General features: G+C 46.8%; 2 pseudogenes; both read left to right on the top strand.

Annotated features, from left to right (window-relative positions):
• Positions 1 to 6,510: 6,510 nt before the first annotated feature.
• LOC118611578 lies at positions 6,511 to 6,629 on the top strand (annotated as a pseudogene).
• A 4,119-nt stretch (positions 6,630 to 10,748) lies between these two features.
• LOC118611773 lies at positions 10,749 to 10,867 on the top strand (annotated as a pseudogene).
• The last annotated feature ends 6,287 nt before the right edge of the window (positions 10,868 to 17,154 follow it).

Here is a 17,154-nt window from a genome sequence, read left to right as displayed (position 1 = left end):
ATAATCAATGTGTGTTGTGCTTTAAGCCAGTAAGTTTGGAAGTGATTTGTTACACAGCGATAGCTAACCGATACAAAGAGTTTGCTTTGCTCAGTGGGGCTTGCAAGTTTGGGGCAGAGCAGAATTGTCCAGGGAGCAGGAGACAGGCAGGGCTCTGCCACCTGAAACTCTCCCTTCTTTGCCCTTTCCTAGGTCCTCTTCTTCTGCTTCTCTCTAAATAAAATCTGAACAAGAAATTCAAAACGTCCATTTAAAAAGGACACTGTATGCTCACCCTGCTCAGACGGCCCCATATTCTAGTGTGGCACTCCTATGCACAAGCTATTTCCACGGTCAGGAACTCCCTGCTTCTCCCCCTCTCCCTCTACCTGACGAATTCCATCTCGCCCGTAAGACTCATGATGTTAAGGGGAATGACAGGACAAGTTTTATACACATGCTATTTAAACTAACAGTTGAGAGTTGCTTTAAAAAATATAGTGACATATATACAATTGCCATGACTCTGAAATGCATTAAAATTAAGATCCACTGGGAAAGAGACATAGATGCATAGAGATGTGATAAAACACATACGGTAAAATGTTCCTGGTGGAATCATTGATGGTAGTTATATGGAGGCTTGCTGTACAATTTGTTCGCTTTTTCTGTGTGTTCTAAATCATTCATAATGAAATGTAGGGGGCATAAGAGCAATAACACAGCAAATACAATGGGCCAGGTACAGTCCTGAACCTTAACATCTAGGAACTCATTCAGTCCTCAGCCCGACCCTGTGATGGAGGTTCTATCATCATCCCATTTCATCAATGAGGAAGTTGGGCATGAAGAAGTTCAAATCCAGCCTAAGGTCACAAGGCTGATAAGGGACAGAGGTGCGACTTGAACCCAGGCAGCAGCCCCCACACTGTGCACACTTAACCATTACAAGATGTCACCTCTCACTCATGTACTGCTTTTTTATTCAGAAGAAGTATAATTTTATAATTTATATATACTGAAAGTTTTATGTAGTGGGTTTCTGCCATTCATTTTGACTGCCCAGTGAAATCTCCCCTCCTATCCCTGGGGCATGCCACCTAGAAGACCCACCTGGTCTGTGGGTGCACCAGCACCAGGCTTGTGTTCCAAAGCTGGCAACTGGAGAAGCAGGTGTCAGAAAGCGGGTAACTGGAGAAGACAGTGGCAAAGACATCCAGCAACAGCAGGATAGAAGGCTGAAACCTCTGAGCCCAGCAGAGCCAGGAGTGTCGTCTGCGCCCAGCCCGAGCAAGGGCACTGCTCCACTGGGGCTAGCCGATGCCTGGTTGTGCTTTGCTCCCAGCCGTGTAGATTCTAGATTTGCTTTCCTGGAAGGTCCGCCAGCCACCTAACACCCTCCAACAAATGCTCTTGCTGACACTGGAATGAGTTCCTGCTCTGCCTCAGACAACTGATGAAGATACGTTGTATCTTCACTGTGATTCCTAACTATAGAAGGAAACCAAGCAGCATAGAGCTAAAAAGCTGGAAAGGATCTGTTGACAGATGCTGAGTAGAATCGGTAAGATCCTACAAGTTAAGGGGAAATTCATGTGTACATGTCCATGTGTATAAACTGTCTCAGAGAGATCACTGAGAGTGGTAACAGTGGCTCTCCCTAGGGAGGAGTTTGGATGGCTGGGGCTAAGGGCAGGAGACTTATTTTTAAATCTTTAGGATTCTGTACGTGTATAAATATTACTTGTCAAGAAATAAATACAAAATTGAACTGACTAAAATAAAAACAGGATTAAATACTAATTATGGTGGTCTCTGAGTTGCTATTTTTCAACCTCTCTATACATTTCTGCACTTCTCAAATATCTTAGCATGCAGATGTGGACTCTAATAATCAGGTGGCAAAGGGCACCATGAAAAAGAACTAGAGCCCACAGAATGGGAGAAGATATTTGGAAATCATGTATGTGATAAGAGACTTGTATTTATCATATATAAAGAAGTCTTACAATTCAATAAGATGAATACCCCAATTTAAAAATGGGCAAAAATCCAAACAGACATTTTTCCGAAGAAGGAATACAAACGGACAACAAGCACATGAAAAGGTGCTCGACGTCGTCAGCCACCTGGGAAATGCAAACTGAAGTCACATGAGATACGACTTTACACCCACGAGGACGGCCAACATGTTAAAAAGGCATACAATAACAAGTGCTCACCAGGATGAGGGGGAAACCGGAACCTCACACACAGCTGGTGGGAATGTAAAATGGGGCAGATGCTTTGGAAAACAGCCCGGCAGTTCCTCAAAGCGTTAAATGCAGAGTTACTGTATGACTCAGCAATTCCGCTCCCAGGTGTGCAGCCAAGAGAATTGAAAACATACGTCTACACAAAAACTTGTAAATGAATGTTATTATGAACATTATTCATAACCTCCAAAAGGAGGAAACAACCCAGATGTTCATCCACTGACGGGTGGATAAACAAAATGTGGTCTATCCATACCATGGAATATATCGGCAGTAAAAAGAAATGAAGTAATGGCTTTTTTTCCTATGAGACTTCCTCTTTTCTGCTTAGGGGGTGGTGTGAGCATGTGTGTGTTGTTTCTAGGACCTGGCACAAAACTGGAGCCTAGCTGAGAGCTTGCTGAACAAACAAATGGACAGATGACAAAGGGCTGGCTGGCTGGCTGGCAGGGTGGTCGGACACATGAGTGGGTGAGTGCGTAGGTGGGTGGGTGAATGGCGGGGTGGATGGACGGATATATGATGGGTGGGTAGGTAAATGGATGGGTGGCTGGAAGAACAGAAATGGGTAGGTATGTGGATGGATGGATAATGAATGTAATTTTCAATCTGGGTGCCTCCTAGAACTTTCTTTTTGCTTTGACTCCCCCAAAAGTGAAGGCGATGCGACTTCTGCGACATGACTCTTTTTTCAAAACGCTCCATTTCGGCAGGGTTCAGGCTCAGGCAATCAGCCATGCCCGGAAGATGCAAGGCCACTATACTTCCTGCCACATTCCCTCTCTCCCACCCAAAGGAGCAGCAAGCTGAAACAACTGGGCTCTCACGTGATTTCAGAAAACGTCTGCAGATGCCCCGTGTGTCTATTCCAGGCCTGGGCTCCAGGTCCCAGGGTTCCCAAGACAGATCGGACTTGGACCAAATGGCTGAAGAGGCAAGATAAGGTGGTGGGATCATTGAAAGAGCAAAGCTCTACAGCAGACACCTCTTGTGCAGAACGTGGCTCCCTTCCTTGGACAACTCAACTTTCTATGCTCCCGGTTTCTCATCTGTAAAATAGAGCCAGTGACGCCCTCCTCATGAAGTCTGTGACTCCTCAACACCAGTATTACTGAAAGGTTCATATGAGACTTGGGACTTACTTTGCTTCTTCCCTCTACCCAGCTCTCTACTTGTCCTCCTCTGGCTTGTGGCAGTATGGCATGTTTACCTGCACAAGCTCTGGTTTCAGATGACCTGGCTTCAGATGACCAGGGTCCAGGCTTGGCTCCTCCGTGTGGCCTTGGGCAAAATACCTAACCTCTCTGTGCCTCAGTTTGCTCATCTGTAAAATGAAGATAATAGTAGCTGCCTCATAAGTTTGCTATGAGGATTAAAGGAGATAATCTTACAAACCACTTAGGTAAGTGACTGGCACATAGCAAGTACTTTGTGAATGCTGCAAGCAGCATGAATAATTGCAAGTAGCAGTATGTCACCACTGTCCCAACGCTCTGTGTGAATGGCAGGAAAGGCAGTGGCAAGTCATCCGGCTGGCCCTCCAGGGTAAGTGCTGCCCATCCACTGGGCTTCCGTAACCACCCCTGGGCTCGGCCGCCCTACATGTCACCGGGAAGAATAATGACAGCTCCACTGTCTTTGGAGGGACCTTGTGGAATGTCCTTTTCCTGATGGCCTGGAGCTCTGGAGAAAGGCACAGTTTTAGCTTCTAGGAGGGTGCCCTCTGAGCTTCTTTAGAAATGGCTTTAGTAGCTGAGGCAGGTGTTTCAGTCAAGGCAAGGTGGCAGCTTGTCTCCCGTGGACAGCCACCTCTCTGCTTAGCCAGGCGGCACTTTCCTACTTGCCCAGACTGACCACTTGTTTGATCTCATCTGACTCCCACCCCAACGGCAGGGTGAGGGGGGATTTCCAGCCTGACCTTACAGATCAGGAAACAGGGGCTCAGAGAAGATAGGCAATTTGCCTAAGGACACACAGCTGGTTCTTCTTCCCACCTGTCCCTCACTGTGTGCTGTTCCCAGGGTGATGACCTTTTAGGGGATGAGTGTTACCCCTTCTGGTCCAGACTGGGAAAGTCAGCTCAACTCTTGTTGGGCAGAATTCCAACACTGCAGCACCTGGGCTATCACAGGTGTTCAATAACTTATAACTTTTTTTTTTAACGATGTCCTTTCTTCATACATATAATTTTTAAAATAAAAGATAACTAATTTTTTCATAACTGTGATATGCCAGGCATTTTTGACATGTTACTCTACTTAATCCTCACAGCATGTTCTATATAATACCTCATAGCAGGTATTAGTGCCCCATCTGGGATCTCTGCAAATAGTTCAGACAGCCCTGGTTTTGACAGTGCAAGGGAAGAGGGTCAGGGGGAACGGGAATCCCAGTTAATGAGCTCTGCCGGAGGGCCATGCAAAAAGTCATTCACTAAATTAGGTCTTGAGCGCCGACCCCATACCAGGTTCTTGATTTTGACAAACTAAAGTGCACTGCTTTGTAAATTTCAAAATCACCTACCACCTGGCACGAGGTGACAGGAACAGAGAAAACACAAATGGGAAAGGAAAGAGGAAGGAAAAGGAATTGGGGAGAAATTAGGTGGGTTATCTCAGAGGCTTTTCCATCCCCTCCAGTCACGGGCAGAGGTGGCGAATCTAGAAGTGGGTCCTCAAGGACAACGTCCTCAGGCTGCCAGCTCTGGCCTCTACCTCACTCCTGGAATCACCCCCGGCCAGCAGAAGCCGCTCCCCAAGGGCAGGGCTGTGATGGGGGCCCAGACCAGGTAGGCTTGACAGGCAGCATCCTCATACCAGTTTAGCCTCCACCAGAGGCGGGACTGTCCTGGCCCAGAGATGGAGCCCAGGCTGCTGGTCCAGGGTCAGGGGTAATCTCATCTCCACAGCCACCCCTCACTTAACCGGGCCCTCCAGCTGACTCTTCCCAAGAAAAAAGCACAAACCACTGTCTCCTTTCATCCTGGTCCAGAGAGCCTCTTCCCCTTCCCTGTAATCATGGCTGTGGCCTGTCTTCAGTCATCGTCCCTGCTCCCCTCGCCCCCTCCCAAACTCAGGGCCCAGAGTCATCAAGAACAGCATGTTCAAGGTCAACAGAAAGAAGAAGGCTCCTCTTTGCTTGTGCCCACACCAGCCTGTTGGGCAGTGTCAAGCTTCCCCTCTGGTCTGGGCTCCAGCTCTCGCGAGTTGATATAAGGCTAATATTACTTCCTGGCTTTTGTCTTTAAAAGCTTAAGTTATGGTCAAGGAGAAAGGAATTCCCTCCAGATGGAGATTTCCAGAAAACCAGAAAAGGAGAAGAAGATATCTGAGGATTGAGGAGGGACCAGGGCCAGCTCCAAAGGGACGCTGCACAGAGGGGCTGGCGGGTGTGGTATCAGCAGCACTAAGATTTCGGGATCAGACCTCGGCAAGAGCAAGGAGCACCAGTGACCAGAGCCAACGGTCTCTAGTACTTCCTGAGTGCCAGGCGCCTTCTAAGTAAATACTCTTGTCACCACCACAGCCCCGCGAGGCGGGTACTGCCCTCATCCCACGTTGCCGCTGGGGAAACCGAAGTGCACAGAGGGTACGCGACTTGCCCAAGGTCACACCTCTGCGAGGCGGCAGAGCCAGGATCTGAACCCACGATGTTTAGCTCCTGATTCCACACCTCTCTGTCCACAGTATGGCTCTGGGGTCTTCCCCAATGCCTGGGCCCCACTTAAAATCCCAGTACTTTGGGTAGTTCCTCAAAAAAAAAAAAAAATCAAATGATCTAGCAATCCCACTTCTGGGTATAACTGAAAACAGGGACCCAAACTGATATTTGCACATAGCAGCATGTGCATAGCAGCATTTTTCACAAAAGCCAAGATGTGGAAGCAATGCAAATGCCCACTGACGGATGAATGAGTAAGCAAAATGTGGTCTATACATACAATGGAATATTATCCAACCATGAAAAGGAGGGAAATTCTGACACATGCTAGGGCATGGACGAATCTTGAGGACATTATCTAATAAAATAAACCAGTCATTAAAAGATAAATACTGTATGATTCCACTCCCATGAAACATGTAATCAAGTTCAGAGAATTTGTGGGATGGTGGTTGTTAGGGGCTGTGGGGAAGGGCTGTGGGGGGTTTAGTTTAATGAGGACAGAGTTTCAGCCTGGGAAGATGGAAAGGTTCTGAAGATGATGATGGCGATGATTACAGAACGATGGGAATGTACTTAAAGCTGCACAACTATACACTTTAAAAAGTTTAAATGAGTCTATAGCCATGCCACCCTGAACGAGCCTGATCTTGTCTGATCTTGGAAACTAAGCAGGGTCGGGCCTGGTTGGTACTGGGATGGGAGACCACCTAGGAAGACCAGGTGCTGTAGGCATTAAAAATAAATAAATAAGTAAATAATAAATAAGATAGTTCCTTTTATGTTATGCATACTTTACCACAATAAAAAAACAAGCCCGGGGCTTTGGTGCAGCATGGAGCTGGGCACACCCTAACGATGATCGATGATGGTGTTTCACCGAACTGGCTAGATGAGGCTGAGAGGCTGTAGAGAAGCATGGTGGCCGTTGTCGGCCTGAGCCCAGGGGCTGCTGGGACAGACCAAGTGGAGACAGGACAGAAGCGGGAAACAGACCTGGAGTGGCTGTGAGCGGCTTTCCTCAGCCGAGGCTGGCTGTGGGTGGGGGGACCTTGAGTGGCTCAGGCCAGCTGTAGGCTCTGCTCTTACTGCGACCCTTTGGAGGTGTTATTATTTAGGTTCATTGCATAGATGAGGAAACTGAGGCTCCAAGAAGAAAAGCGGTTTGCCCAAAGTCCCCAGCTAACGGCGGCAGAGCCAGGTGTGGAACCTGCATCTCTCAACACCCACCCTCTTCCCAGGCCACACAGGGCTTTCCCTGTTGAGGTGCCCAGTGCTGAGCTGCGTCTTCTACCCAGGGCTGGGGTCCTTGCCTCCCTGGGCATCCAGAGCAGTCTGGCTGTCTGGCAGGGGTCCAAGGAAGTTGCTGGAAGCAGATTCAGCCCATGCAGAGCCTGAATGGAGGGTGGCCAGACCCGAGGTCAGTCAGCATTTTCTGTGTGGCTGATGGAAAGTTGTTTGGGGAAACTGCTCACCCCCATCCCCGCACATACACATTGCTTTCCAGGGCTCTGGGGAGGACCTCGGGGAGGAGGGGATGGAAGTGGAGAAGTGTCCTCAGCCCAGCTGGGTGAGTCCTCCAAGAGAGGCTCAGAGGCCTCCTCGGCCACTGCCTGGACGGCTGCCATTAGTGCAGCCACAGCTGCCTCCGCCCCAGGGAAAAGAGGAAGTGGTCAAAAGCAGCAAGACAGAACCTTAAAAGAGGACGTGTCCCAACCCACACTCCCCCTCCCCTCGGGGAAATGGGACAACCGGTGCTTCTTGGAACCTCCCACCAGGGGAAGACGGAAACCCCACAGTGACATCCTGAAAATACTCTAGAATTCTGAGGGCCTCCAGGCCTTTTAGCCTTGGGGAACCTTGAGGTCCAGCGGCCAGCCCTCAGCCCTCAGCAGGCTCATTGTTGACGAGTCATGGAAGAGTGGGGCATCGTGGTAAGAATGCACCTCTGGAGCTACGGGTTCAAATCCTGACTCCGCTGCTTATTAGCTCTGTGTCCAGGGACAGGTCCTTTACCTTCTCTGGGCTCCAGTTTCCTCATCCATAACATGGAGATAACAAGAGTCCTTACCTATAAAGGTGTGGTGAGAATTCAAGGAGGTGTCAGATGTAAAGAACTTGATGCATGCCTCACCTGGCCAGCAGTCAGTTTACAAAATAATTCCTATTGTTATTTGAGGGGAATCTCTGAGGCCCCAGGGCCCACAGGTTGCCTCCCTTCTCCAGGAGGCTGGACCTAGGGCTGACAGTCTTCACTGGGAAGGACCCAGCAGCAGGTGGAGGCTGCTACCACGAATGGAGAATCAGAAAAATCCTAAGAACAAAAACGGATGATCCCTATCTCTCCAGAGGTGCACTCTGATCCTCTTCCGTTAGCATAGGCTAATCTTCAAACAGCTCCGGAGAAGGAGCCACAGCCAACACAAAGGCTCTGGGACACTAGCTTAGAAGGTATGCCAAACTCTGCTTGCCTTGCCCTGGATGCAGAATCAGTCATGTTTGCTGCCATCACCACCTTGAGTCTAGCTCCGCAGAGATAGTCATTACCGCTCTAGTCTTATAGTGCAATAGCTGTTTACAGATCTTTTGTTCTGTCATTAAGAAGTGGTCAACGGGGCTGGCGCCTGAGTGAGGTGAGTTAAGGGCATAGAGTGGGACCCTGACAGTGACCCCCTAAACTTTGTGCATCTTTAAAATTTGCAACTCCCGAATCTTCACTCTCAGGTGTACCCTAGGGACATTACTCACTTCGCCCTCGTCCTAGCCTTGGCAATCAATCTCTAGTTCCCACCACTCTTCCCTCTTTCAAACATCCACCTCCACTTTCAAATTATTCACCAAGAACCAAATAATAAACTTTATAAGAACATGGTAGATTTAAAAGGAGGGAAGAGATGTGAGTGACGCTTTGGGGAAGAACCTTCTCCCTTATTTTTCAGAATCCTTCTTCGCACAGGATAATTCTTTACATTAAAACTGAGTGTCCTCTGCTTTAAGTTCAGAAACCTTTTTTTCAAAAATACCCTCATAAAGGAAGTTCTGGAAATCTAAATAGAAACTCTTATTATGAGACATGGTGCCAGCATTTTACACCATTTGTGTGTGACAAAAGACCAAGGAACAGTAATATTTCAGCACTTCGCACACAAGAGGAAACACAATTGGCCAACTTAGAAAAAAAAAAAAAACGATGGTCAACCTCATTAATCTTCAAAGAAATGAAAATAAAACACCATTTTTACACTCTAGTCAAATAATTTGGTATCTAACCTCATAAATTGTTTTCTAAGTTTGTTCAAACATACACATGTCTAGGTGTAGATATGTTTATAGCTATTTATAGCTAATTTTTTTTAATGGGATAATTTTTTTTTACTTAAAAATATGCTGTGAACCTCTTCCTAGGTCAGCATATCTAACAATCTTTTTTTTAATCAGCCATAGCACTTGGAATTACCTTATGTGGTTGGAGCCCCGTTGAGTTAATCATCGGCCTACTGATCTGTGTCTTTGTTTCTCTTAGAAGCAATGCACCTTTGTACATGTTTCTTTGAATATGTGGGTAAATACATTCATAGAAAAAAAAATCTGCCATTATAAATGTTGGATCACACACCAAAATATATATGATTTAAATTTGAACAGAAATGTCAAATTGCCTTCCAAATACGTGAATTGGTAACAGCATTCATCTATTACTTCAATTTTTTTTTTTTTTAATTAAAAAGACCACTTTAAGATTTACAGAGATGGTAAAAAGCAGCACAGATAGGCTCAGGGAAGAGGTTCTTTGGCTGAGTACGCTGCTGGCCCCCAATAAGCTGCAAACCAATTGTGCATAAATATGTAAATCAAACCCCTGCCCTGGGCGCCCTGCACTGACTTCTGTTTCCTGCGCGGAGAGCCCCGTGTAACAGCAGCAGTGGGAAGACGGCTGGGCTAAGCTTCGCTGAGCACACAGAGCCTGGAAGTCGGCTCCACCCCTGCCCTCCCCACACCGGTCTTCTCCGGCCACTTCTAGCCCTCAGTGCTAGGAGGGGTCACCTGCAAGAGGGATGGTGCCAGGCTGGATCCCAGGGACACGGTTTCAATCCCAGCTCTAACAGTGTCTCACTGTTCAGCTTTAGTCAGGTTGCTAAGACTCTCTGAGCCTGTTTTCCTAATCTGTAAAATGGGCCCAATTGAATCTGCCTGGCTCACTGGGCTGTAATAAGGATCAGATGTGGGAAAGGATGTGAAAGTAACTGGTTTTCCTGCCTTCTGTTTGGGGTTTGTTGTCAGGTCTGCAGCTGGGGAATAGGGGATCCTGGTCTGGGGTTTTCTGACCACAAGTGCTTTCCCAAAAACAGTCTTCTTTTAAAGTCATTATGATTTTTCTTATCTGAATAGGTTATCCATGTACACGACACAAAATTCAAAAGGTCTAAAAGGGTAAGTGTGAGATGAGAAGTAAGTCTCGTTCCCAGAACACACAAATTGCCACCCAGTTCCCCTCCTCAGAGGCAGCCTTTGTCACCTCTTCCCAGGTCGGCTTTTCTGCATTTCCACAAAAATGCAGCATTCTACACATACTGCTATGCACCTTTCTTTTAAAAAAATATTTACCATTTTTTCTTAAAGCTTTTCTCTTATCAGTGTATACAGAGCATCCTCATTCTTTTTACTTTAAATGAACAACCATATTTTAAACATAGATTCGCCAATTATTACTATATGCCACATTTGCTTTATTTGTTTCTCTCTTTTCCTAAACTATCTAAGAGTTAGTATTTCATACCTAAATACTTCAACAGATATCTCCTTAGAAGGACATTCTCCTACATAACAACACAGTGATCACATTCAGGAAACTCAGTCTACAGCCATGCTACCCTGAACAAGCCCAATCCCATCTGATCTCGGAAGCTAAGCAGGGTCGGGCCTGGTTAGTACTTGGACGGGAGACCACCCAGGAAGACCAGGTGCTGTAGGCTTAAAAAATAAGGGATTGTAAACTGACAAGGTCCTTGCAATTTGTGAGGTCAACCAAGAGTTGCCTTGCCTAAAACAAACCAAAAAACATTCAGGAAACTCAATATTGATACAATGCTATTATATACCCCATAATCATATTTTCCCAGGTGTCTAATTAAAAAGTCCTTTTTTAAAAATCCAGCCTCCAATTAAGTATCACCCCTTGCACTCAACAGTCACATCTTTTTAAGTCCCCTTCAATCTAGAACAGTTCCCAGTTATTTTGTCTTTTATGAGGTTGACATTTTTGAGTGTCTACTCCAGGTCTGCAAAGTAATTCTCAGTTTGGATTTTTCCGATACGTTCCACAAAGTAGATTAAGGTTAAACTTTTTCAGGCAGGAATGTTACATAGATGATGTTACACCTCATTATTTTTAATGGCAACATAGTATTCCAGTATATGGACATACCACAATTTATGTATCTTGTCCTCTGATCCATAGATATCTAGATGATCTCCAGTCCTTTGTTTTAAAAACACTGCTACGATTAATATTCTTAAACATCTTTCATTTTGAAAGTGACTAGTACGTCTACAGGATGAGCTCCTAGAAGTGGAATCACTATACCTACACAAATTGTCCTTTGTAGATGATATAGTACTTACTAATACTCCCACCAATACTGTGTAAGGACTCTAGCCCCCCAGAAGCTTGTCTTTTTTAAAATTCACCTCACCACGTCCTGGCTAGTAAGGTCACACATCTTTGCTAAACCCCTCCATGACAAAATTTCCTTACATCTTCCCTTATGAGTCTTGGCTGGAATTGGAATGAAATCCCACCTTCCAAAGACAAAGTCCAAAGTGCTCTCCAAGAGCAGAATTCTTGCTTTGTTACAAAACCCAACCGTTTGCTCCTCAAAAAGAAGAAGGATTTATTAAGCAACTGACGTGTGTACAGCACTTGCTAGTTGCCTGATCAACGTTATCAAGACTGCCAAGTTGAATTATTAATATGCCCATTTTACAGATAAGGAAACGGACTCAGGGCGATTAATCTGCCAGTTAAATAGAAGTATAGATTCTATGCTTCCTTAAGTGCTGGGGGAGGAGAGAAACAAAAGCAAATCCTACACATTAACTATAATCCCAAAATTGTTAATCTCTTGCCATTACAGTTGGGTTCTGGTTAGATAATCTGGGTTTCGCCCTCCCGGGTCTTGGACTACTTAAAAACTTCCTTCCTCAGAATGCACCACTCACAGAAGTTTCCGGCCTCTGTGGACTACAACTCCCAGAATGCAGCGCGTTCGCAGCCTCAGCACGCTTCCACGTCCAGCTCAAGTGATTTCTGGGAGTTGCAGTCTCCGTGCTGGGAGTGGGGACAGAAGAGGTGAGGGCTGTCCAAGCAGTAGTTCTCATGTGGCACAAGGGCATCTGCTTGGAACAGATGCTGCATTTATAAGCCAGGATATACTGGGCAGGCCTGCATGCACTTTCTACCTCCCTTTAGCCAGTAGGCTCTATGTGTGACCACACCACCACAAGGAACAATCGATTGACTTTCTCTGATCAACTTTAGGGTTAGTGCTAACACTAGCTTAGCAACTTTAGGATCCTGTCATTCACTTTACTGTTCAGTTTTCTAGTGGCCATGTACTTTAGTCTTTGATGTCATGTTGCCTCAGAAGTACACTCATGTTCCTCCTTGAAACACCTACTCCTTTCTAAGCAGTAAAGAAGAAAAAGGAAGGAAGCACCTTTTAATAGGCTATCTTGTTCCTACAGCTAGTCAAATACTTGCATTACAGGCAGGAAGTTCAAGAATAAAGTCTGGCCACCGAAGTCAGCTTTTGAATAGATAACTGTAAGCCGAGGTCCTCAACCTATGGTTCTCTGCTAAAACGAACATGCCAGTGCCAACCCAGATCTGCTGAATCAGTCTGGACAAAGCACTCCACCTGATTCTAACCTGTAGCCACGGTCAGAACCTCAAGGAAAATGTGAAATGCTTGCATTCTAGATTTACCTACTTTTTCTTGCAGAAGCGACCCAATGGGCTGCCTTGAGAACAAATAAATGTGCATAACTTATCTTTGCGGCCCCAGGATCCAGCCTATGCTGCTCATAATATGGAGTGTACTTGAGGTTGACAACCTACTGATATTTGCCATACAGCCGCTTATCCGTGGCCAGTGGCCATTCATTGGCCAGTGTCCATGTCACCCTAGTTGTTAAATATTTTGGATACATTCATTCCTATGTTATAGTTATTGTTTTTGTATTTGTTGGATGGAATTCAGCAAAATTCAAGCTGGAAGAGATAGAGAATGATCAAAGGCAAAGATATTTGGTGGCAATGGTAAGGAGTCTTGGAACTTGAGAAAAGATTCAGGCGGCCACAGATCATCATGGAAAGCTCCTGGCGCTGCTACTTATTTCACACCAGGTCACATGCCCATCCCGTCCAATCAGTGGGAAGAAGACTGGGAATACCATGACTGGCTTAGATTGATCATGATTCAGTCTCTGGCTGGGCACTCGAGCATTGAGTCAGCAAGGAGGAAAGGGAACCCATAACACTACATGTAACTGAACACACCTTCTCTAATTCAGCCCTGCAGTGCCCTGGATACAAAACCCAGCTCCTTTGCTGGGGTTCATTTACAAGGAGCATTTGATGATTCCTGTATTCTTTAACAAACGTTTATAGAATGATGGGCAAAAGATTCCATTGCATAACATTCCTTTTAAAGTCCATATTAGTATTGGGGTTAAGGGTAGACATTTTTGTTCTAGAAAAAGCAGTACTTCCATATCCCTTTCCTTCACATAGTGTCCAGTCTTGATGGCTCCTCTTTCCTCCCCTCTGGATTCCTCTCAAAAATTGAAAGTTTTTTTTCCCTATTATTCAGAACAGTTCGGTTCTTTCCCAGCTCCTTTTCCATGCTCATCTCCTCATCACCCCCTGTCATTACTACTATTTATGGACTCCGTTGCTGTGAAATCAGAATCTTTTGGTTGCAAGTGAGAGAAGACTCAACTCAAACTGGCTCAAACAAAAAGGGAAATGATCAGCTCAAGCAACTAAAAGTGTAAGGCTACAGTCATAGCTGTCTCCAGGAGCTCAGTGTCCTCAGGGCTTTGTGTTCTTCTTGCTCCCTACTTCCTTCTAGGGGGAGGGCCCTGCCTTCACGCAGGCTCTTCCCCACAGTAGCTCCAAGTTTCCTTCCTCCCAGCTTCCCACCCACAAAGGGGAAAGAGCTTCTGACCCACCAGTTCCAGAGGAAGCTGTGAACCCGAGTTCTCATCGGCTCAGTGTGGATATGGTGCCTATTTCCAGTGTGAATGAAGATGGAATACAGGAATGGCTTAGATGGGGTTGGGTGATCCCCTCGAGAGCTGTGGGGAGGCCACCTCTCCAACCTAAGCGGGTAGGGGAATGGCAGTCTTTGCTAGTCGAACATGCCTTTTTTGAGGTGGGGGGTGGGAGGGGGGAGGAGTGGTGATCTCCCCTCCCTCCTAAGCAGCTTATCTTACATCAAACACGGCCCTCTCCATTAGAGCATTGGTTCTTAGCCCGGAGATTGTGGTCAAAGGGGTCTATGAACTTTGATGGTATAATAGACTGAATGTTTGTGTTCCCTCCCCACTTCAAATACACATGCTGAAGCCTTAACCCCCATGTGATGGTATGTGGAGGTGGGGCCTTTGGGAAGTGATTAGGATTTAGATCAGGTCACGAGGATGAGCCTCTATGATGGGGCTAGTGGCCACTGAGGACATGGTGAGAAGGCAGCCGTCTGCTAGCCAGGAAGTGGGTCCTCAGCAGGAAAACAATCAGATGGCACCTTGATCTTGGACTTTCAGCTTCCAGAACTGTGAGAAATAAATGTCTATTGTTTAAGCTACCCAGTCTACGGTATTTTGTTATGACAACTCGAGCCGACTAATACAGATGGGGAGAAAATTTATACCCTTATCTGCACTAATCTATAAATGAAATTTAGCATTCCTCTGTATTATGACCATAGGCAACAGGAGTATCAATGGGACCTGTGAGTTCCTCATTCAAAGAAGTCTCAGATATGCTCATATCCATCAGTCATTGAAGGCATCTCAAAATATCACTGATGTTCATCTCTACCCCGACAGTCTCATGTTGTCATACTGGTCGCTAGGTCTGATCATGAAATGTGTCAATAACAAGCTCAGATGTTATATCACAAATTCGGGTTTTTATATCTTGATAATTGAATTCAGTATAACTGGTTTCCTCAAGACTCCTCTGAGTTTATGTTCTTAAAAATATTATTCCAAGAAGAATGGCACAGGCATGGGCCCAAAGTAAACCTAGGGAGCAAACTGTTCTCTTTCTTATTACGCGTCTCGAGGGAAGAATCGCCGGAGGGACCGCAACGTTCTGCGCAAAGCAGATAAGACGCAGGCGCGTGGGAGCCGACACACCGCAAGGCGGGTTGAGTCGGGGGCTAAGCCTCCCGATGCCAGTCTGGGGCTCCCGTAAGCGGGCTGCTCCTCACCATCAGAGCGACCTCACCTGAGCGAACTTCTCTGTGAGGTAATGAGCCCCCAACACTGCAGTCACCTCCTCACTTGCCTCCCCCCCACCACACCTTCCCAACACTCGCTCTTGCCCCCTCCAACGAGGTAGGCTCACCGAGGCCAAGGCAATCTTTTGGAAGATAAATCAGATCACATTGCTCAGTCATTAAGCATTCCACGGCCCCCCACTGCCCCAAGGATCTCACCTAGACTCGGTGCCCACCAGAGCTGACCTGTCACCTAATTCTACTTGCCACCCATTCACTCCCTGCAGCCCCTCTGGACCCGGCTCCTGGAATGTGCCTCGCTCCCTCCGGCCTCCCGGCCTTTGGCTGAGCAGGTGCCTCTGCCTGGACTGCTCTGTCTTCTGCTCTTTGCCAGGCTGACTGCCACCCATCTGTGTCATTGAGCCCCCCGCAGGAGACAGAGAGCTGGCTGGGTTTTTTAAATGGAGAGAATGTAATGTAAAGAACTGTTGACCAGGTATTGGGAACCAAAGAGATGACATGCAGACAGTAAGGTATCGGGGCTTAATAATGACTGTGCAGCCACCACCCCCAGGGCTCGCGGAACAAAGGAAGCAGGCAGAGTATGAAAACCTAGGAGCTTGGGAGCCCCGGCTCGGCCTCTGAGGAGGGGCCGGTCAGCTTGGAAACATCACCTTCTGGGAGAGGTGGCCTTGGTCTGGGTAACGCCCCTGCCAGAGCACCTGTCCCTTTCCTTCAGGAGGCTGTCCACGGGCAGCATCACGGTGTTCACTTGTGCTGGTGCCGGCCCCCCTTCCCCGGAGAGCCGTAATCATGCCACGTTGTATATCACTGTGCTAAGCGCCACTGTTGACAGAATCATTTCTTCCTGGACTGACTGGCTGGGACTCTGCCAAGCTATCTAAAATCTCCTTGATCTTGAACCAGGGCTAAGTCCAAGCTAAGCTCCTGGGGCACAGGACTCGAGGTGGTGCTCCCTCCCAGGCTGTGTACGTAATGGGGTCACCCCCAACCGCAAGCGCCACCTTAAATGCTGCACCCCTGGGCCCCTCTTTGCCTCACCTTGAACACTGGACCCTGCCTTGAACACTGCCCGGCATATAGTAGGTGCTCAGTAAACACGTGAATGACTGAGTCCCAGCCACCACTTTCCAGAGACACCAGCCCACTTCAAGCAATGAATGCTCTAGGGCACAGTTTGACTGAGACGGGCTATACTGCTTTAGAAATCTTCCCCCGATGGTAAATTTTATATTTTTGACAATGAAAAAAAAATTTTTTTAATGAAAAAAAAAAATGCCCCCCTGCAGGTAATGAGCCACTTGGTGCTGTGGGAGATGCCTCTCCTTTAGAGCCGGACTGCCTGAGTTCAAATAAAAGTGACTCCCCTTCCTGGCTATGTGGCCTTGGCCAAGTCACTCTCCTCTCTGAGCTGCAGTTTCCACACCTATCACAATACAACTAAAATAAGAGCAAAACCTCAGCACAGCACCTGGCCCGTGGTGGGTATTTTTCTCGTTTGTGTTCTCTTGACCACAGCTCAAACACATAGGGCCCCCTCATGCTCTATGGAGCCACAAGGGTGTACGCTCAGAACTGTATTCAAACTTCCTCAAGCAAAATGGGAGATTTGTTGTCTTACATGTTAGGAATCCCAGGGAGGAAACGGCTTCGGGTTAGGCTGGGTCCAACAGTTCAAATCAACAAGACCTTTATCGGGTTGGTCTCATTCCTCACCCAGTGACTGGCGAAGG

This window comes from Rousettus aegyptiacus, unplaced genomic scaffold (assembly GCF_014176215.1).
Source record: "Rousettus aegyptiacus isolate mRouAeg1 unplaced genomic scaffold, mRouAeg1.p scaffold_m13_p_14, whole genome shotgun sequence".
In the NCBI taxonomy this organism is placed as follows: domain Eukaryota; kingdom Metazoa; phylum Chordata; class Mammalia; order Chiroptera; family Pteropodidae; genus Rousettus; species Rousettus aegyptiacus.
The sequence above is the reverse complement of the archived record's forward strand: the minus strand, read 5'-3'. Positions and strand labels throughout refer to the sequence as shown.